This window comes from Numenius arquata, chromosome 2 (genome assembly GCF_964106895.1).
Source record: "Numenius arquata chromosome 2, bNumArq3.hap1.1, whole genome shotgun sequence".
Lineage (NCBI taxonomy): Eukaryota > Metazoa > Chordata > Aves > Charadriiformes > Scolopacidae > Numenius > Numenius arquata.
The window spans coordinates 114,240,593-114,264,117 of record NC_133577.1 but is presented as its reverse complement, the minus strand read 5'-3'; positions in this window follow the sequence as shown (position 1 = coordinate 114,264,117).

Below are 23,525 nucleotides of genomic sequence, written 5' to 3'. Positions count from 1 at the left end.
ATAAGACAGCTAAAATCAACATTAAACAAACAAAAAACCAAAATAAAACCAACCCAAACCAAAACACCACAACTAAGCATCACAATTCTGCAATTACACTTGCTCTTCTGTACCACTCCCTCCCTCAGATTTCTTTTAGAACCAGCGGTTCAGGATTTGTGGTCCAGAACCACAAAAGCAGTGATTGGCTGGTAGAAAGTGGTGTGTAAAAAAAGCCAGGGAACATTAACTGCTTTAAATAATGGCATTTTCCAGAGGAGAGTGAATGCTTATACCTGCAGCCAACTACTTTCCATCCCCTTCCCTGGCAGATGGGAGCTATTGTCATCTTGACTGAAGCGCAGGAAAAGGGGCCTCTGAAATTTCAGAGCAGACATTTTCGAGAAAACCGTTCAAAATTACATTAGTGATGCAACTCAGTTCATCAGAATGCTTTCTTTACTTATTCAAAATAAAGTGATTTCACATGAAAATGTATTAAATTAGGCAATTACTTTTCTTGAATAACCAAGGCCAATAATGGGATACGTTAACTCCATACATTATTGCAAACGCATAAGGATGTACTGTTAATTTTGCAAGCATCTTTCTACAAATAAGATGTTTTTTATTTATGTTGATACATCAGTACTGTTTACAGTACTACTTTTGAACCTTGGTATGATTGCAAAAGCAGTATGGATTCATAAAACTAAGTCTTGAGGAGACACCAGGCTCTGACCTGTAACTTTCTAACACTGTTACAGTAATCATTGTCTTTCAGACAGCTCAGCTTCATCCCTAATATTGACCATAACTGCCATTTTCCAAAAGTAAATAATTTATACTTACATATACAAGTGTACATATACATGTATTTTTATATAATAAATATATAAAATATATATAAAATAAAGTAAATAACATTTAAAAATCACTAGAGGCAAATAAAGCAAACATTTCATTCACTGTGTCCAGCTCTGGGCTCCCCAGTTCAAGAAGAAGAGGGAACTGCTGGAGAGGGTACACCAGAGGGCTACAAAGATGATTAGGGGCCTGGAGCATCTACCTTAGGAGGAGAGCCTGAGGGACTTGGGTCTTTTTAGTCTAGAGAAGAGAAGGCTGAGGGGGGATCTGATCAATGCTTATAAATACTTAAAGGGAGGGTGTCAAGAGGAAGGGACCAGTCTTTTTTTCAGTGGTGCCCAGGGACAGGACAAGAGGAAATGGGCACAAACTTGAATATAAGAAGTTCCATCTAAACATGAGGAGGAACTTCTTTACTTTGAGGATGGCAGAACACTGGAACAGGCTGCCCAGAGAGGTGGTGGAGTCTCCGTCTCTGGAGACATTCAAGACCCGCCTGGACACATTCCTGCGCAACCTGCTCTAGGTGGACCTGCTTTGGCAGGGAGATTGAACTAGATAATCTCCAGAGGTCCCTTCCAACCCCATATCATTCTGTGATTCTGTGTGAGTCATTTTTTTTAGCAATACCCTCAAAAATCCAAAAAGAGGAAAAGTCCTTTTTTTTTCTCAGGTTTTGAAAATGTTTGAAAGTTCTACATCTCCATAGACTATTTTTCTAGTGTTTCAAGTGCACTTGGAATTATGATAATTTTCTCCACAGTCATATCATTGATTTTATTTCTGGAAATTATTTATACACATCACTAATGAAAATGTTGAACATAGTAATATATCTGTTGCTTCAGGCATTCTTTCTGTAAGTACTGTAATTTCATAGGTCTTGGGAACACTGGCTAGGGACTAGCTTGAATCCACTGGCTAGGGACTCCAATACTATTCTTATCTCATTAATAAAACAGACAAAATAAAATAAACAGATTTGGCTCAATGGCAAATAGTTGGCTAAGTTGATTGTCTGTATGGCATGACCCACAAAACCGCATCATCTAACAGACAAAATGGTGAAACAACTGAACCAATAGCAAGCCATTAGCACAATGCTGTGAAGGCTTCTCTACACCAATACACATATTAGAAGGTTTTTGAGGGTTTTTTACAAAAATTAATTATTAGATATCCTGATCTGTATCTCTATATTCCACCTGTATCATAGGCCACTGGTCCATGTTGAACTCAACAAACATCTTCCTTTTTTACCTTCATTATTTTATAGGACTGTTCGTTTTGCATCATCCTCTAACCCCACCAGCACACCTCTGTGTACATCTGTTGGTTTCAGCTTCTATGGGACCTACTTCAGTTAAGATTCAGTTAAAGTCCACACATGATCATACATAATAACCCATGACATAACAAGTCCTATCACAAAGTTTCCTTTGTTTTTTCATTTTGTTTGGTTTGTTTTGTTTCATAAAAATGCCACATAATTATAAAAAAATCTTTCTAAATGTCAACTCTGTACATCCCTCAAATATCTTCTACTATCATCCTTAGCAAACTAGCCATCTCAGTGAAACTATACTGAAATCCACACTTTCACAGAATCACAGAATCACAGAATCACAGAGGTTGGAAGGGACCTTTTAAGATCATCTAGTCCAACCAATGAAAAAAAAAAAAAAAAAAAAAACACAACACAAAAAAACAAAAACAAAACCACCACACACGCAACCCACACACACACCACCACACCACCCAACACTAATCCATATTCCCAAGCACTATGTCAACTCCTCTCTTGAATACCTCCAGGGATGGTGCCTCAACCACCTCCCTGTGCAGCCCATTCCAATGCCTGACAACCCTTTCAGTAAAGAAATATTTCCTAATATCTAACCTGAACTTCCCCTGGCGTAACTTGAGGCCATTGCCTCTTGTCCTATCATCTGTAACTTGGGAGAAGAGACCGACCCCCGCCTCTCTACAGCCTCCTTTCAGGTACTTGTAGAGAGCAATAAGGTCTCCCCTCAGCCTCCTCTTCCCCAGGCTGAACAGCCCCAGCTCCCTCAGCCTCTCTTCGTAAGACTTGTGCTCCAGACCCCTCACCAGCTTCGTTGCCCTTCTCTGGACCTGCTCCAGCACCTCAATGTCTTTCCTGTGGTAGGGGGCCCAAAACTGGACGCAGTACTCGAGGTGGGGTCTCACCAGTGCCGAGTACAGGGGGACGATCACCTCTCGGGTCCTACTCACTACACTGTTCTTGATACAGGCCAGGATGCTGTTGGCCTTTTTGGCCACCTGGGCACACTGCTGGCTCATGTTCAGCCTGCTGTCGACCAACACCCCCAGGTCCTTTTCTGCCAGGCAGCTCTCCAGCCATTCTTCCCCAAGCCTGTAGCGCTGCCTGGGGTTGCTGTGACCCAAGTGCAGGACCCGGCACTTGGCCTTATTGAACCTCATCCCGTTGGTCTCAGCCCATCGATCCAGCCTGTCTAGATCCCTCTGCAAAGCCTCTCTACCCTCCAGCAGATCAACACTGCCACCCAGCTTGGTGTCGTCTGCAAATTTGCTGAGGGTGCTTTCGATCCCCTCGTCCAGATCATTGATAAAGATGTTGAAGAGAACCGGCCCCAGTACCGAGCCCTGTGGGACACCACTCGTGACCGGTCGCCAACTGGACTTCATTCCATTCACCACCACTCTCTGGGCCCGGCCCTCCAGCCAGTTTTTAACCCAGCGGAGAGTATACCCATCTAAGCCATGAGCATCCAGTTTCTCCAGGAGGATACTGTGGGACACTGTATCAAAGGCCTTGCTAAAGTCTAGGTAGATAACATCCACAGCCTTTCCTTCATCCACCAAGCGAGTCACTTTGTCATAGAAGGAGATCAGGTTTGTCAAGCAGGACCTGCCCCTTGTGAACCCATGCTGGCTGGGCCTGATCACCTGGGCATCCTTCATGTGTTGCATAATGGCACTCAGGATGACCTGTTCCATCACCTTCCCAGGCACCGAGGTCAGACTGACAGGCCTGTAGTTCCCTGGATCATCCTTCTGACCCTTCTTGTGGATGGGCATCACATTTGCTAGGCGCCAGTCGGCTGGGACCTCCCCAGTTTGCCACGACTGTTGGTAGATGATGGAAAGTGGCTCTGCAAGCACTTCTGCCAGCTCCCTCAGAACCCTCGGGTGAATCCCATCTGGGCCCATAGACTTGTTTATGTCGAGGTTATGGAGCAAGTCCCTCACCATCTCCCTTAGAATTACGGGGGCTTCGTCCTGCTCCCCGCCCCTAACTGCTAGCTCAGGGGTCTGGGTACTCGGGGGACACCCTACTCCACTGCTAAAGACCGAGGCAAAGAAGGCATTCAGTACCTCAGCCTTCTCCTCATCCTTTGTCACTATGTTACCTTCCATATCCAGGAGAGAGTGGAGGTTCTCCCGAGTCCTCCTCTTGCTATTAATATATTTATAGAAATTCTTTTTATTGTTTTTAACATCCAGGGCCAGGTTCAGTTCTAGCTGAGCTTTGGCCTTTCTAATCTTTTCCCTGCATAACTTTACTACACCTTTGTAATCTTCCTGAGTCGCCTGTCCTTTTTTCCAAAGGACATAAACTTTCCTTTTTTCCCTGAGCTGTGACCTTAACTCTTGTTCAGCCAGGCCGGTCTCTTCCCTCGACAGCTCGCTTTCCTGCGCACAGGGACAGCCTGCTCCTGTGCTTTTAGGACTTCTTCCTTGAAAAGTGTCCAGCCTTCCTGGACTCCTTTGCCCTTCAGGGCTGCCTCCCAAGGGACTCTGTCAAGCAGACTTTTGAAAAGACCAAAGTCTGCCCTCCGGAAGTCCATGATGGCAGTCCTGCTGGTTCCCCTTCTTGCTTCCCTGAGAATCAGAAACTCTATCATTTCATGATCACTGTACCCCAGACGGCCTCCAACTGTTACATCCCCCACAAGTTCCTCTCTGTTTGCAAACAGCAGATCAAGTAGCGCTCCTTCCCTAGTTGGCTCACTCACCAGCTGTGTCAGGAAGTTATCCCCAACACACTCCAGGAATCTCCTAGACTGTTCCCTCTCAGCTGTATGGAGTGCCCAGCTGATATCTGGTAGGTTGAAGTCACCCACCAGGACAAGTGCAAGTGATCTCGAGACACCTGCTAGCTGCTTATAGAACATTTCATCAACCTCTGCATCCTGGTTGGGTGGTCTGTAATAGACTCCCACCACAATATCAGCCTTGCTGGTCCTCCCCTTGATTCGTACCCACAGGCACTCAACTCTACTATTACCCTCATTTATCTCCACACATTCATATTCCTCCCTAACATACAGGGCCACTCCTCCTCCTCTCCTTCCTTGCCTGTCCCTTCTGAAGAGCTTGTAGCCATCCATTGCAGCACTCCAGTCATTCGATTCATCCCACCACGTTTCCGTGATGGCAACTACATCATAGCTTTCATGCCGTACAATGGCTTCCAGCTCCTCCTGTTTGTTGCCCATACTACGTGCATTTGTGTAAATGCACTTTAGCTGGGCTAGTTTTCTTGCCATTTTTATGGGGGGGTGAGGCCCAACACCTCCCTGACCATGCTCAGACCCTTCTGTGGTATCCAGCCTATCACTGTCCCTCATGTCATTACCACATGGGTTACCATCCTCCACCTCTGCTGAGGCAACAGGCCACAAGACCTTGCTAGCACTTTTACCCATCGACACTGGTAATCTGCTCCCAGGCTCCTCCTTAGTAATCCTGCTTTCATCCCCATCCCCCTTCAACCCTAGTTTAAAGCCCTTTCAATGAGCCCTGCTAATTCTTGTCCTAATATTCCTCTTTCCCTTTGGGTAAGGCTTGCCCTACCAGTTGCCACCAGGTCTAATGTCCTATAGAACATCCCATGATGAAAGAAACCAAAGTTCTGACGGTGACACCAGCCTTGGAGCCAAGAGTTAATCTGCTGGCTCTTCCTGTTTATACCCTCATCAATTCCTGCAAGTAATGGGATGGAGGAGAACACAATTTGTGCTCCTGATCCCTTAACCAGCTGTCCAAGGGCCCTAAAGTCTTTCTTCAGGGCCCTTGGACTACTGTTAGCTACCTGATCCCTGCCTACTTGAAATACCAATAATGGATAGTAATCCGAGGGGCGGACCAGGGCAGGGAGATTTTTCTTTATATCCTTAATCCTGGCCCCAGGGAGGCAGCAGACTTCTCTGTGGGAAGGATCGGGTCTGCAAATGGGGCCTTCTGTTCCCCGCAAAAGAGAGTCACCCACCACAATTACCTTCCTCTTTTTTTTTGTTGCTGAAGTCCGAAGGCGTGGGGGTGGCTGGCTGACTCTGGGTAGTTCACTGTCTAAATCCTTGTCCCTATCCTCGTATGCCTGGCCCTCGACTTCCAAAGCACCGTACCTATTTTGTAGGTGCAACTGGGAAGATGACAGGGGCTGGCAGGAGTTTTGCTTGCCCTTCCGAGGAGGGACCTGCCTCCATTCCTCATTGTCCCTTAGGTTCCTTTCTTCTGCCTGGTGACAAGCAGAAGGGAGATCATCCACATCCTGCAGAGCCTCTGCCCCACTCCTACGCCTCAGTGTACGGCTCCACCAATCTATTTCGCTTTCACTGTCTCTAATACTTCTAAGTCTATCCACCTCTTCCTTCAGTTCAACCACCTGCCTGAGTAGGTGGTTTATTTGATCACAACGCACACATGTGGTGTCTCTGGCTCCATTAGGAACACATGCCAGGCTGAGGCATTCACTGCAGCTGGAGACCTGCACAGACACGTGTTTTTGTGGGAGCTCCGTCTGAGTTTCCACATTCTTCCTTGTGGGGCATTTTGCACGTGTTGGGGCCATGTTCTTGTCTAGAGCCACGAGGGGATCGACAACTGATGGCTGCTCCCACCCGCTGTGCGCTCGTGCGCTAATATATTTGCCCTTGCTCTCACGCGCACCCGGCACGCGCTCTGACCCTGCTGTGGCTGGCTGCCGCTGCCGCTGTCCGCGTGGTCTGGGCGAAGCTCGCGCTATGGCCGCTTTTAAGTTTGCCGCGGCTCGCCCGGCCCGCCCCCAGACACATCAGCCTCTCGCTCCCTCTCGCGATTCCCGAGTCCTTTCGGGCCTCTCCGCCTTCCCTCGGCCTCTCCATCTCCGGGAAGCCCCCTCTAGCTCGAGTTTAAAGCTGCAGCACTCACCGCTGCCGCTGTCGCTGTCCGCGTGGTTTGTTTCAGTGCAAAAATATACATGCAAACATAGTAGCATTATTAGTGGACAGGAAAATAATTTTTAAATATTCTTTTAATTCAAACTGAAAATGATATTGTTAACTGTTTGACATCTTTGTTGGTGACATGGGCAGTGGGACTGAGTGCATCTTCAGCAAGACATCCAGCTGAGTGGTGCAGGCAAGAGGCTGGAGGGAAGGAATGCCATCCAGAGGGACCTGGACAGGCTTGAGAGGTGGGTCCATGCAGATTTCATGAAGTTCAACAAGACTAAGTACAAGGTCCTGCACCTGCATATCAGCAATCCCAGGTGCAAATACAGGTTGGGTGGAGAATGGATTGAGAGCAGCAATCAGGAGAAGGACTTGGGGGTGTTGGCAGATGAGATGCACAACATGAGTCAGCAATGTGCGTTGGCAGCCCAGAAAGCCAACCACACCCTGGGCTGCATCAACAGAGTGTGGTCAGCAGGTCAAGGGACATGATTCTGTCCCTCTGCTCCACTCTGATGAGATCCCACCTGGAGTACTGCATCCAGAACCTGGAGTTCTCAGCACAGGAATGACACGGACCTGTTGGAACGGGTTCAGCGGAGGGCCATGAAGATGATCAGAGGGCTGGAGCACCTCTCCTATGAGGACAGGCTGAGAGAGAGAGTTGGGGTTGTTCAGCATGGAGGAGAAGGCTTTAGGGAGACCTTATAGAGGCCTTCCAGTACTTAAAAGGGGGCCTACAAGAAAGATGGGGTAGGACTCTTTATGTGGGAGTGTAGCGATGAGATGAGAGGTAACGGTTTTAAACTGAAAGAGTGTACATTGAGATTAGATATTAGGAAGAAATCCTTTACTATGAGGGTGGTGAGAGACTGGAACAGATTACCCAGAGAAGCTGTGGATGCCCCATCCCTGGAAGTGTTCAAGGCCAGGCTGGATGGGGATTTGAGTAACCCAGTGTAGTGGAAGGTGTCCCTGCCCGTGATAGGGAGTTTGGAACAAGATAATCTTTAAGGTCGTTTCCAACCCAAACCATTCTGTGATTCTATGATTCTATGAACTTGGGAGGGACTAGATCTAGACTTGATCTAGCTTTAATTAGAATCTTTTTTAAATATGGTCTTTCCCCTTTTGATTGGAAAATTTTATTCCATAGGGCACAGTTCTGGATATCTTGAACAGTACTGACAGTGAAACCAGTTTATTACGATTACTATGGAACTAAATAGAGTGTGAACAAACAATTCTGCACACAGTAGGAGCCTCATATTAGAATGAAATGTGACTTTGTGAAGAACAGTTCACAGCTTTAATATAATACTAGTTGCAAAATAACTATGTGAACATGATAAGCCATTATTTAAGATAAAAATTGACAGCACTCACTTTAAGCAGTCAGGTTTTCAAGTTACTACCTAATGTATATAATTTAAAATAATTCCAATAACTTTGGCTAAGACTCTGACCTTGCAAAGAATTCCCATGGGGCACTGAGGGCCATGTATAAAAAGCTTTTTGGTAGATCTGAATCTAAAGGATCTACTTAAAAAACATTTGCTGAATGTCATTGAAGACATTCCTAGCAGCCTGTTTGAAAAATGAGTCCTTAAGAGCTTAATCTCACACTAGGTATATATATTTGGAAATCACCTCCTCCTGAGAAGCTGGAAAGGTCTTTGCAAAACTTAAATCTCATTTAAGAGTTTGAGGCCAAATGGGATTTTAAACATTTTACTGACACAGAAATATGTTCATGGCAGAGGCGTTCCATGGGGGGTCTTTTCTATTCACACTCAACTTCTTTTAATAGTTCTAATTACTTTTTTACTCTAATACTAAGTAAAATAGTGATTAGAGGCAGATGAATTTTCATTACAATTTTATACTCAGTCAGAAAAGTAGTGAATAAATACTTTAAAAATCAATAAAAAGTAAAAGTGGTAAAAATAAATCTAATTAGTTTTTATCAATTAAAAAGCTCTAGGCATAAGATTGGATTGTTAAAAAGCAGTAGAAATATTAAAAGGGACAGATGCCCTCCTAGAAAAAAATGATGTATTTATTTTCCCACAGAATATGTTTCTATGTAGTTCATGACATAGGTTTGTAGGAAGGTATGAAAAAAAAAAGGAAATAAAACCCATCTGTGTTCTCCATGTCCTTTTATAAACACTGTATTTTTATGATTTCTATAGTTCAGTATTTATTTACAATAGCAGCAACAATAATTTTCACTGAATTTCACTGAATTTTCACTGAATTTTTAGAGTTGGAAGGGACCATAGAGATCATCTAGTCCAACTCCCCTGCTGAAGCAGGATTGCCTAGAGCATGTTAGAGCATGTTACTCAGGACTGCATCCAGGCAGGTCTTCAAAATCTCCAGAGAAGGGGACTCCACACCCTCCCTGGCCAGCCTGTTCCAGGGCTCTGTCACCCTCACCGTAAAGAAGTTCTTCCTCATATTTGAGTGGAACTTCCTATGTTCCAGCTTGTGCCTGTTGCTCCTCGTCCTCTCACTGGCAACCACTGAAAAGAGTCTGGCTCCCTCCTCCTTCAACCCACCCTTCAGATACTTATAAGCATTGATAAGGTCTCCCCTCAGCCTTCTCTTCTCCAGACTAAAGAGTCCCAGCTCTCTCAGCCTTTCTTCATAAGGGAGATGCTCCAATCCTTGAATCATCCTCGTTGCCCTTCACTGGACTCTTTCCAGTAGTTCCCTGTCCCTCTTGAATTGGGGAGCCCAGAACTGGATGCACTATTCCAGTTGTGGCCTCACCAGTGCAGAGTAGAGGGGGAGGATGACTTCCCTCGACCTACTAGCCACACTCTTCCCTATGCAGCCCAGGATTCCGTTGGCCTTCCTGGCCACAAGAGCACATTGCTTGCTCATTGTCATTTTGCTGTCTACCAGGACCCCCAGGTCTTTCTCTTCGGAGCTTGTCTCCAGCAGGTCCACGCCTAACCTGTATTGGTGCCTAACATTCTTCTTCCCCAGGTGCAGGACCCTACACTTTTCCCTGTTGAACCTCATGAGGTTCTTCCTTGCCCAGCTCTCCAGCCTGTCCAGGTCTCGCTGGATGGCAGCACGGCCCTCTGGGGTGTCAGCCACCCCGCCCGGTTTGGTATCATCAACAAACTTGATGAGGATACACTCGGTCCCCTCGTCCAGGTCGCTGATGAATGTGTTGAACAGGACTGGACCAAACACTGACCCCTGGGGGACACCACTGGTTACAGGCCTCCAGCTTGAACCTGCTCCATTAATCATTACCCTTTGGGTCCTGTCACACAGCCAGTTCTCAATCCACCTCACTGTCCCCTCGTCCAGCCCACACTTCCTTAGTTTCCCAATGAGGATGGTATGGGAGACTGTGTCAAAAGCCTTGCTGAAGTCAAGGTAGATGACATCTGCTGCCCTCCCCTCATCCAACCAACCAGTTATAGCATCGTAGAAAGCTATCAGATTGGTCAAACGTGATTTACCCTTGGTAAACCCATGTTGCCCACTTCCAATAACCCCCCGCTCTTCAACTTGTTTGGAGATGACATCTGGAATGAGTCTCTCCATTACCTTCCCAGGGATGGAGGTGAGACTAAGTGGTCTGTAGTTCCCAGGGTCCTCCTTCTTGTCCTTTTTGAAGACTGGAGTGATGTTGGCCTTCCTCCAGTCTTCAGGCACCTCTCCTGTTCTCCATGACCTTTCAAAGATGATAGAGAGTGGCCCAGCGATAACATCTGCCACTCACGGGTGCATCCCATCAGGCCCCATGGACTTATGAATGTCCAGGTTGGCCAAGTGGTCCCGAACCTGGTCCTCCTCTACTGGAGGAAAAACTTCCTCTCTCCATACCCTCCCCCTTGCCTCCAAGGCCAGAGATTCATGAGTGACAGCCTTAGCAGTGAAGACTGAAGAAAAGAAGGCATTCAGCAACTCTGCTTTCTCCGTGTCTTCCACCACTAGGGTGCCCATCTCATTCATCAGTGGGCCCACATTATCCCTAATCTTCCTTTTACTGTTTACATACCAAAAAAACCCCTTTTTGTTATTCTTAACTGTAGTGGCCAAGATGAGCTCAGCTTGAGCCTTGGCCCTTCTAATTTTCCCCCTGCATATCTTCAGCGCTTCCTGGTATTTCTCCTTGCCTGCCAGGCCCCTTTTCCAAAGATCATAAACCTTCTTTTTGTTCCTGAGCTCCAGCCAAAGCTCTCTATTTAGCCAGGCTGGTCTTCTTCCCTTCCTGCTTGTTTTTTGGGATTTGGGTATGGCTCTTTCCTGAGCTTTTAAGAGTGCCTCCTTGAAGTACGACCAGCCTTCCTGGGCACCTTTGCCCTTCAGGACTGTCTCCCAAGGGACACTTTCAACCATGCTCCTGAAGAGGCCAAAGTCTGCCCTTCGGAAGTCCAAGGTGGCAGTTTTGCTGGCCCCCCGCCTTGCTTCAGCGAGAATTGAAAATTGTATCATTTTGTGATCACTCTGTCCAAGACGACCTCCAACGTTTACATCCCCCACAAGACCTTCTGAGTCAACTATCAGCAGGTCCAGTAGGGCACTTTCCCTAGTCGGTTCCCTCACCAGCTGCATTAGGAAGTTGTCTTCCATGCACTCCAAGAATCTCCAGGACTGTTGCCTCTCTGCTGTGTTATACTTGCAGCAGATATCTGGGAAGTTGAAGTCCCCCATGAGTACAAGGGGGAGTGATTGTGAGGCCTCTGCCAGCTGCTTATAGAATATTTCATCTGCCTTTATATCCTGGTTTGGGGGTCTATAACAAACTCCCACCAAGATGTCTGCCTTATTGGTCTTCCCCTTGATTCTTATCCATAGACACTCAACGCTGTCATCATGCGTATTGCTAAGTTCGAGGCATACAATACTGCTCTTAACATAAAGGGCCACCCTACCACCTCTCTTTCCTTGCCTGTCCCTTCTGAAGAGTTGATAGCCGTCAATCACAGCACTCCAGTTATGCGAGTCCTCCCACCACGTTTCTGTGATGGCAACTAGATCATAGTTTTCTTGATGTACGATGGCCTCCAGCTCCTCCTGTTTGTTGCCCATGCTGCGAGCATTCATGTAGATGGACTTCAGCTGGGCTAATCGTCCCACTATTTTGCTGGGAGGGCAAGCACTAATTCCCACCTGTCCATGTACAGACATTTCTGCAGTTACCATCTTATCACTACTCCTCATGTCTTCACTGCCACATGTGTCTTTCTCTCCCTCATCAACTGCCACAACAGGCTGCAAGGCCTTGCTGGCACCTTTACCTACTAGCACTGGCACGCTACTTCCGGGCACCACTTTAGTAACCCTGGTTCCAACCCCATCCCCCTTCAAATCTAGTTTAAAGCTCTCTCAATGAGCCCTGCTAATTCTTTTCCCAATATCCTTTTTCCCCTTTGGGTTAGGCTTCCCCCATCTGCTGCCAGCATGCCTGGTGACCTGTAGATCTGCCCGTGATCAAAGAATCCAATGTCCTGCCGTTTACACCAGTCTTTCAGCCGTGAGTTGATCTTTTGATTCTTCCTATTTATCCCCCCATCCATCCCTGTGACTGGTGGGATAGAAGAGAACACCACTTGTGCTCCTGATCCCCTGACCAGTCGTCCCAGCGCTCTGAAGTCCCTTTTCATTGCCTTTAGGCTGCTGGTGGCTACCTCATCATTGCCCACTTGAAATATCAGTAGTGGGTCATAATCTGAGGGCTGAACCAGGGAGTGAATTCCCTCTGTATATCCTTAATCCTGGCCCCAGGGAGGCAGGTGACTTCCCTGTGGGATGGGTCTGGTCTACAGATTGGGCCCTCTGTTCCACTCAGAAGGGAGTCACCTATTACAATCACTTTTCTTTTTTTCTTAGTTGATGAGGTCCTGAGGCATGGGGGTGGGTGACTAGTCCTGGGTGCCTCACTGAGTAGATCGTCCTCTTCGTTCTCATTTACCTCGTCCCCAAATTCCAGAACTCCAAACCTATTATGCAGATGTAACTGGGAAGGTGAGGGAGGCTGTTGGGGTTTCCGCTTGCCTCTCCAAGGAAGGACCAGCATCCATTCCCCCCTTTCTATTAAGTCCCCTCTCTCTGCCTGGTGACAGGGTGGGAGGGGATCATCTACTTTTATTAGAGCCTCTTCTTGCTGCCTTTGCCTCAGGGTACGGCTCCACCAGTCTATTTCACTTTCGCATTCTCTAATGCTTCTTAACCTTTCCACCTCTGCTCTCAGTTCCACCACCTGCCTGAGCAGGTCGTTTATCTGCTCGCATCGCACACAATGGGTGTCTCTGGGTCCCTGTGGTACCACAGCCAGGCTCAGGCATTCGGTGCAGCCAGGGCCCTGTACGGCCGTGTCTTGGTGTGGGAGCTCGGTCTGAGTTCCCACATTCTTCTTCACAGGGGCTTTAGGGCGTTTCATTGCCATTTGCTCTCCTGAGCCTGACTGGACCGTTCGCCCTCAGACTCTCCCTCTTTGTCCTGTGCACGAGCCCCACACGCTCTGCGCACGTGCGTCTGCGCGCTAATGTACCCACCCTTGCGCTCACGTGCGCCCGGCACGCGCTCTGAACCTGCTGCGGCTGTAGCCGCTTTTAAATTTGCCGCAAATTTTAATATCCTGTAAAACACTGATGCTGGAAAGAGACATTCCATCTAAACATTCAATGGTTCCTAGTAGCCATCTTTTTGAATAACTATAAATATACTGCTTGCTTCCTCCTTAGATATTGTTGGGTTGGAAAATGGGATAAATGAAAGAAGCATGAATGATTGTTTAGGTGTTGCTGGCTAGTCTTACATGACTGGCTCACAAGTGTTTTAAAGATTAAAAATATAACTTTAAATTGCATTTGCTGTTTGATTTATAGAAACATAAAGCAAAAAAAGTTTTAGCGTCGTCCATCCCAGCACTAGGTGTTAGGGAAATGATCTGTAAGAGATTCCCTAAGTCCCCAGAAGTTAATATTTTAACAAGACAAGAGACACTGAAAGAAATTAGTTTTACCTAGTCAAAATACTGAGGTATTAAAACTGACGCAGTTACCACCGAGAAGAAGTAAAAAAATATGCACTCTTAAATATGGGCAATCTTTTTTTTTCCCTTGCAGAAAAATACCTTATTAATCAAAGAAAGAAAATTATCCAGCTCTAAGCTATCTCTGAAGATAAGTAAACAGAGGATTTTTAACTGCAGATGGCACATACTGCATCAAAAGCACCCCAGCGATACATCTGGTAAAAAGAGTTGAGGTCCTCACACCTCTAGTTTTCATACTAACACTGTTCTTCTCATCCGTTCTCCTGGCAGCCCAGCCACAGGCAGTCTCAACCAAGGCATGAGCAAGAACTTCACCCCTGCTTACTGCCCCTATATCGAGATGGGAGCTCAGGCAGGCTGGAGGAAGGCAGCAGAGCGAGAGACCCCGCTGCCAAGCTGGGCACAGCAGGGTGCCTGGGAGACACACCCAGAGAAGAGGGTGGGATGTGCTGGAGAAAGGCTATCTGCCACAGGTGGTTTGGCAATTGCTGTGACTTCAAGAGTTGTTTCAGTCAAACTGTCTCTAGTGCAGCCTTGTATAGGAAGATGGGTTTATTTGTCTCTGGTAGTGTCCAAAGACTCAATATATTTTTGGCAATGTTCTGAAAGTATACACGTAGTTCACACTCAAAATCCACTGGCTGCACCCTCGATGCCTTCAGAGAGCTCTTCCTGGTTCAGTTTCTTGCTCCTCTGTCCTGCCTCCTCCAGGCATCGTGTATTACAGCCCTCTTCCTATCCATGGGGATAGGGGTTCAGACCTCTTCTTGTTGGTGAGGATGATCTCTACAAGTTTACAAGAACTCAGAAAGATGCTCTTTCAAAACACAGTGTAAGCCTGTGTCTCTTAACTGGAATTCCTCTTTTTTTCCCCTGTTTTGCTATGGATTTGGGGGGGGGGGGGGAGAAGAAAACATAAATTCTTCCTAAAGACATTTCATTCTTTATGTTTATACATTGCAAAATGTATCAGTGCTGCTGTGACAGTTGAGCACTTTCAAAATTAGTGGAATTAAAGCAATCTATTAAAATAAAGGCAAGTTGTTTTGACCTGTCTCTGTAGCCACATTAATAAACCCACATTCACATTCTGCAGAGGCTGACACACAAGTAACTGGAAGACAAGAGTAGCAAAGCAGCACTGTAGGAGCAGAAATAAAATTATGTGTTTTGTCCAAGTGCTTTTCTTGTAGCCCTGCAAGAGATATTCAGTAAAAATAATACAGCCTGGGAAAGGACTTTTTTTTGGTTGGTTTTTGGTTTTGTTTTCTGTCCTGTTCTGTTTGGGAGTTTGGGTTTCTTCTGGGGAGGATTTTGCTGTCAAACTATTTCATCTTTCTCAAGTATTGTGTCCAGTTCTGGGCTCCCACGTAAAAGAGAGACATGGACGTACAGGAAAGAGTTCAACAAAGGGCCACATGAATAATGAAGCACTGGATCATCTCTCCTATGAGGAAAGGCTGATGGAGCTGGGACTGGAGAAGAGAAAGCTTGGGGGAATCTCATCAATGTACATAAATACTTGAAAGGAGAGTGCAAAGGGGATGGAGCTGGGCTCTTTTGAGTGGTGCCCAGTAACAGGATGAGAGGCAATGGGCACAACCTGAAACACAGGAGGTTCCCTCTGAACATCAGGAAGCACTTTTTTGCTGTGAGGGTGACCGAGCACTGGCACAGGTTGCCCAGGGATGTTGTGGAGGCTCCATCCTTGGAGATATTAAAAAAACATCTAAACACAGTCTTAGGTAACTGTCTCTAGGTGGCACTACTTGAGAAGGAGCTTGGACAAGATGATCCCTAGAGGTCCCTGCCACGCTCAACCATTCTGTGATTCTGTGACTGTGCAAAACTGTCTACCCCTATAACTGACATAACATCAGTTATCTCCCCTCTTTCAGCATGTCTTTTTACTGCAGTTTATTTCCCAGAGATTATCTTAAGATAGCAGCATGCAAATTGAAAGACTACAAATGACACCAGGAACTCACCTTTTGTCCCTGTGGGCCCAGAGGCTGTAAGTGACTGTCTGCCCATAGATGACTGTCATTCAGATCGTGTTTTTAGCACAAGTTTTTACGCATTCATCTAAAGTTATTAGCAAGTTATTTGATTGTAAAATGAGTAATAGGAAGAGTAGTTTCCTCCTACTATACAATCCAAACACTGGGCAAGGACTATGTGACCTAGCCAGTTAACCAAGAGAATATAAAATTTTTAAGGGTTAAAGTTGTCTAGTGTTTTCCTTTTGCTTTTCAGACATTTTCAAAGTGCTTACTCAAAGTCTGCATAAAGACAAGTAAGGAAGGTAAGACATTTGATTAATTTTAAGACAGTTGTCAAAGGAGGGGTATTAATGTTCAGATCTGCCTACTAACATTTCCAGGTTGTAAAGATAGTTGCTCTGCTAAATATTTCCCAGAAATAAGCATTCCCTTTACATTTCTTCCTCCCCCATCACATCTCCACCTCCCAAATGCCAAGGACATTTGAGATTTGCAGCTTTTATAAATGCTTAATAGTCGTAAGTTTTCAGAAAAAGTGTCACGATTTCTCATGTCTGACTCAGGACTTTTCGTCATTTGGGATTAGCAGAACTAGAGATACGTTGGTGCATTAAGCTGCAGGAGGAGTGAATGCTCTCAGACTTATCTTGTCTTTTTTTGTAGGAGATAAATTTTCTCCATCTCCATACAGACAAAGATCTTCACTCAGAATCTAGACTTAATGCCATTTGTGAGGAAGAGACTTCCAGATTTCTATGTATCCAGACAATATCCCTTCATGGAAAAGTAGCTTAAAACAGGGATATTTGCACCTTAGGCTGAGTAGAAACCAGATAGACCTATTTATAGTGAACCAAAAAAGGAAATATTTTTCCATTAGTCTGGAAAAACAAACCTCCAATATACCCAAAAATCCAAGAATGTTGTTCAACTGAAGACTAAGTAAAGGAGTAGACAATCATGAAGTCATGCAAACCTGTCACTAAATACAAAAAGAACTAAAGGAAAGAGATGCAGAGGTCAGGATCAAAGAGCAAGAGTCTAGAACTCTTCTGTAAGTAAGAAGCCTATCATACAGAAATCACTGGGAATTTTCTATACTAAGTGGATGAAATAAAGCATCCCACAAACCGGTCCTTCATTTCTTTGAAGATTAATTACAGCCAGCTGTAGCTTGATTACCCAGGTGGAACTGACCCAGACACACAGAGGCTGGACTTCCAATTTCTTTTTGGAACAGAGGTTTCACAGAATGCTTAATCTAGTGTGTATATCTTTATCTCTGAGTGTTTTTTGTGTGGATTTTTCCCCTCAGAAACTTCCAAAGGGAAAAAAAATCTGAGGTGGTTTGAAGGATAGCCCCTCTTTTTGTTGCCACTCAGAATTAGCAGATGGAAACAGCGGGCTTCAGGAACTGAGCTCTCAGTTGGTGTCTGAGCAATGTTCATGTCAAGAGAACTGAGAAGGCCACAGAGGAACCAGCTCCCAGCCAGCATTTGGACAAGAGCCATGCCAAGATGGTTAAGCAGCCTGCAGGGAAATCTGGCTTCTGCCAGTGTGTAGATGAAGTGCAAGGCACAGTGAAATGTGGCTCCCAGCTGGCACAAAGGCAAAAATCTATGCCAAGATAGTTGATCCAGTCACAGAAAGACTGCCTTCATTGGTACTAGGCCAGATATCAATAGCACTGAGTAGGGGACAGCTTTCAAAGCTCTCTTTTCTCTTGCTTCAAATATGAGTCCCTCAGAGCCAGCAGAAAGGGTTCATTATCATTTCCTGAATCTCAGGAGAAAGAAGAGTTCCAACATCATTCTTTTAGCAACTAGAAGGAAGAAATTTCTGTTCCCAGATAGAACATATGTAAGGCCAGTGATTACATGCATAGCAAGAGGAGAAAAGTCTATCCTGTAGGCTGTTTACATGCATGACCTTGGGTTCCTTGGAACAGTCTTAGATCTTTCTGACACCAGTTAATCATTTGCATCCAATGGATGTAATTCAGTTGTCATTCTGTGAGGTTATTTCTAATTCATTGCAGACTCAAACAGAATGAGATAGTGTTTTGTCTCTCCCATATACAAAGATAGATGTGCTTCTTTTCCTCGTTGTCCCAGAGGAAATTATGGAATGGCTATCGCTTTCCTTAAAATATGCTCACTTATGTACAGAAACTTCTTGCAATTTCCTTGGTAAAAATAGTCTTTCACAGACAGGGCACCTTCCTTAGATTCTCAGAAGTCTGGCATGGGGACCAATGAATGGGTCTTTTCAGTCAGCTCCTAAAAAGGGAGCAAAATGTTTTCAGAAAATAACTTTCCTTTCTTCCAACTGGGAAGGGAAGGGAACAAGAATGGAGAATTTGTGCACTAGGAGAGTAGATAGCAGATGGCCTAAGACTATTCAAGAAGGGTACAGGGTCCAGAACCAGAGGCAGGACAGAGACTTCTCTAGTCCATGGTTTTCTTCAGTGCTAGGAGCCCACCTTTGCAATGAGATGTGCTGCTGCTTTTGTTTCTTTACTGGGTGTCTGTGGAAGGTTTTGGCAGTGGGGAGGCTGCAGGGGTTGCCCCCATGTTGGACACAGGCAGCTCCAATCAGCTCCAACGGACTCACTGCAGGACACAGCTGAACCCATCAGCAATGCTGGTGGAGCCCCTGTGAAAAGCTGTTTAAGAAAGGATAAAACGTTCCAAGTCAGTGAGGAGAAAAAAAAAGTCTATGAGACAGCTCTTCAAAAAACATGGTCAAGAAGGAGATGAAGGGGGAGGAGGTGCTCATGCACCAGAGCAGATATTCCCCTTCAGGCTGTGGAAAAGACCATGATGGAGCAGGTATTGTTGGCAGCCTGTGGAGAGGACCATGCCAAAGCAGATGTCTATGCCCTGAAGGAAGCTGAGCCTGTAGAGAGCCTGTGCTGGAGCAGGTTCTCCTGACAGTAACTGTGGCCTGGGGAGGACACACAATGCAACAGGGTAACCTGAAGGACTGCAGCCTATGGAAAGAACCCATGGTGGAGCAGGTAAAAAGTGGGCTGAGGAAGGAGAAGCAGAGAGGAACTTTTATGGGCTGACCACAACTCCCCATTTCCCATCCACCCGTGCTGCACAGTAGGGGAAGGTGGAGGTAGAGGAGTTGGAAATGAAGAAGTGAAGGTGACCCTGGGAAAAAGGGTGGAGGGAAAGGTGTTTTAATTTCTCATTTTTTCTCACTATTCAAATGTATGTTATTTGTCCATAAAGTAAATTAGTTTTACCCTACCCAAGTCAAGTCTATGATGACAGTTGCTAAGTGATCCCCTGTTTTTATCTCCTCCCATAAGCTTTTCCATTTCATTTTCTCCCCATCGCAACTGAGAAGGGAGAGTGAGAGGGCAGCTGAGTGGGTCTCTGGTAGTTGGCCAAGGTCAACCCACCACAATATATTTTTCTTTTTACCCTGATTTTCCAAATAAAAGGCAGGTGAGCCAGGCCATAGACAGGGGCAAATCTGAGGTTGTGTTTTCTTAAATTAATATTCCTACTTGTAGGAATTTTCATCAAGAAACAAGATTTCTTTCCACTTTGTCAGTCAGTCTTAATTATCAAACATACTGTTAGGCAGACAAACATATCACTTTGATGTACTGCCATGGAGTAACATTTATGTATAACAACTTTGGGGTTATGAATTGAGATGCATAAACAATTGGTTTATATTTGTAGAATTACTGCAGTGAATCTTTTGCAAACCCTTTAGTTAGGAAACCACTTCAAATTTTGTGATTATCAACACTTCAATACATTTTAGAGTGCCAAGAAAAGATAGTTTGACTGAAGTTACTGTTTTTCAGACTAATTAATGTTTGTTATAGCTAATTCCAACAGTAGATTCCTAAATATTGCGTTCTAAAATTGGTTTTTCCACCCATTCATACTCTCCTGAAATGTTTGCCTTGGAGATTAAAATTTTCCAAGCCTAGTCTAAACCTGCAATTTGCTTATTTTTCAACAGTGTTTGGATTAATACTTTTGCTCCTCTGGAATATAAAAAGACTAAAATTGACTTCTTCTGTTATAAACTGCCTTATGACTGCCTGCTTAAGAACTGTACTGATGAATCAGCTGAACCTAGAAAATTAGAAATTGGCAGATACTTATTCCTTATTGAGAAGTACGCATTCAGGTGTTCCAGGGAAAATTGAGTTTGATTCGGCTGAGCTGTGAAGGTTTGAAAATAGCACCTCTAAAAAATTTCTTGTGCTTGGAAACTGATTTCCTTTAGCATGTCTCACTAGTGTTCTTAGTAAATCAGGTTGCACTGACACTCAGCAGACTTCCCAGAGTGCAAGGGAAGCTCAGAGCACTTCTGAAAGATAAGATGGTTCCAAAGATTCTTCCTTATTCAATCTGTATTGGCACACACGCTGACAACTATGTGCACCATGTGCTCAAAGGCTTCACAGATACTAACTGCATCCTCCTTTGTTTCATGGCTACTAACTAGTAAAGAAATGTATCTTCTGTGGTTTTTTTTTGTGATAGTGCCAGGTGGCATCTGCTTTATTGTGCATTTGGAGTTATGATTACGTTCCCTTAATAAAGCAGCTGGGTACAGAGAGTCTTCTGGGAGGAGACGGGAGACATTTCCTTCCCTGAGGGAGTTACTGAGTGTACTCAAGGCAGAGGATCTCAAAGACAGTGGGATATGGCTGAGACAGTCAGTTGCAGTCACAAATAAGAGCATGAAACTCATGAAAGGGGGTTATACATCTACAGTGGAGAGCAGGTAGCAAAAAGACTTAGGGTCTAGGATCTAAGACTAATGTTACTCAGGAGGTGATTGAGTAGGAGAAAGCAAGGACAATGGACAAAGGATGTCTACCAGCAGATTTGCCTTACTTGAGTCTTCTCTACTTGAATAACTTAATTTTTGCATTTTAGTTAAAGAAAATGTGTCCTTTGTCGGTTTTTTAATATTTTGATCTTACAGAGGACTCACTAGATCCAGAAGGCACAGACACATCCACCTTGAAACTTTGGCTTTGATGACAGCAGATCCCATCACAGTTAGAGCAGAATGAAAATGACTGGCATTTTGTGGAAGCAGAAACATGAAAGGATTTCATTCACAGAATAAAAAGGAATATTGTGAATAATATGGCCAAAACTCTGTTTGAACAAAGGCAGCACTTACATTTATCAATGTTGTAAATGTAGGAAGAGCCAAAACTTCCTTAAATGGGGATGGTTATGAAACAGCAGAAAAATGTTCATGAAACTGTCTATCATCAGTGCTACCAGATCACAATAACGAAAATCTCACCAGGTGTGACACAAGTTGGACTGTTGTGACTGGTTTCACTCCAGCATACATGGCCTCAGGGTAACTATTCACAGTAACACGACTTTCTGGACGTTGTGCTGAAATTTTCAACCACTATTCTTTTCAGATTGATGACTTCCAAATGTATGTTTTAAATGCTTGAAGTGAATATTAATAGTATATACGATGTGTTTTAAATCAAATGCACAATGCTTGAAGAGTTTAGGAAATAAAATGAAAAGTACTCAATAAAATATTGGCAAGCAAAGGGAAAGATGCATTTTCTTCTTTTCTTACAGTTTGTGAGTTGCAAATGAAGTAGACATTTTTAGTTTATAATAAAGTTTATAAAGACCTGATAAAAGGTTTAATATAGCAACTTCAATTTAGCAGTTAAGAAGATGAGCCTACAAATGAACTTTCAGAACTATAGTTTCTGTGCTCGTACACTTCATTTTCCAGCACAAAGGCTTCTGCAAAGTCTAAGAATTACTTCAATACCACAAGAACCTTATTAAAACATCTTTAAAGGAATGTGGTTTATTTATGGATCTTGTGAAAGTCCTTGAAATGAGAATAACTTTTATTTGTGATCATTCAGGGATGCAGACTAAATCTGACAGATGTACAGATATAAAACTAAAGAAAATAAATACTTTATTTTCAAATTTGTTTTTAATCACAAAGTCTAGGAAAAAAAGAGCAGTGTTTACTGTAGAGAACAATTCAAGGGAACTGATTTGGACTAGGTTTTCTATCTGCCTCTCACTTGACTGTATTTTCCTATTAGACAGGCTTGTTCTTAATCATATACTCAATCAGCAGTGCAAGCACCCAAGTTTAGTGTCTCAAGAGTTATAAAAAATTTGCTGGGTTGTGTACATTTAGTCCGAGCCCCTTTTTTTTTCATTCATTCTTGTGTTGATCTCACAAACAACTTGATCTTTTAAATTTTCTCAAGTAACTTCTGACGTAACTGTAAGATTTGCATTGGAAAATCTCCTGAAGGCATTAAGATTTTTCTTATTTTTAGTTCATAATAATTCATTATTGCCTAAAAAAAGTAATGTTCTCAGGTAACTAAATTATCTTCTATTTTCATTATTCATAATAAATACCCTTTATGAGTTGATATCTGTAAGCTTTCCACTTGTACTGAGAATATGCTGAACCTACAGTATACTTTGATCATATTGCCTTTCTTCTAGTTTCTGATATACCACCTTTTTGAAAACTTAATCAAAACTTTATGAAACATATGTGTATATATCCTCTCCTGCTTGGAAATTTCCTGTAGTGCTGGCTAGATAAATTCTCTGAATGGTTCTTCAGAACAGACTCATCAGAAAAATGGAGACTAATGCATGCTGACCCGCCATATGGGCAGGATTTCACTGAAACCCTTCTCTTCTTCTTATGAGACATATATACAAATCCCAGAAGCTATGTACACAGTTTCGTGTTTAATAACATAGTGCAGCATACTGTTCATAAGAGTATGTAGGCAGAGATGAATCATGAACATAAACAGAGGGAGACAGATTGTATACATAGAGCCTCTCTTACTGTGTCTAACTCTCACACTGAGCACAGTGGATGCCAGTCCTTATGCCTGAGGCAGCAACTACCCACAGAACCTCTCCCCTTGTCCTCAGAAGAATCATATTAACCCCAAAAGAGCTGCCGATTCTGTATTAACTACTGTAAATCTCTTCGTTGTAGACAGCTGCAGTCCTCCTTTCTGCTGGGCCTTCAGCATGGAAATGATCTTCACATGGCCCTGAGAAGCTTTGTTAAGTTCCTTTGAGCTATGCACACAGGCTCTGCTCCTCACCTTTTCACTCGGAGCAGAATGAAGGTATCAAAGCTGGTAAATTTTGTTGTGGAATCAGCTGCTGTTCTGGAGACGGGCACAACAAAATCTCTGCTGAAGTTTGAACAAGGGTGAAAAAAAAAAACAATTAGAAAAAGAAGACAAGAAAGAAGACAGGTTCTAGAAGATGGGGAGAGTGGAAAGGACACTACAGATACAAAAGAGGAGGAATGTGCAGAAAGAGAATAGCCATAAGACACCAATGACAGAAGTAATCTCTATACTGTAAAAGGATGAGACAAGAAGGGTTTGTG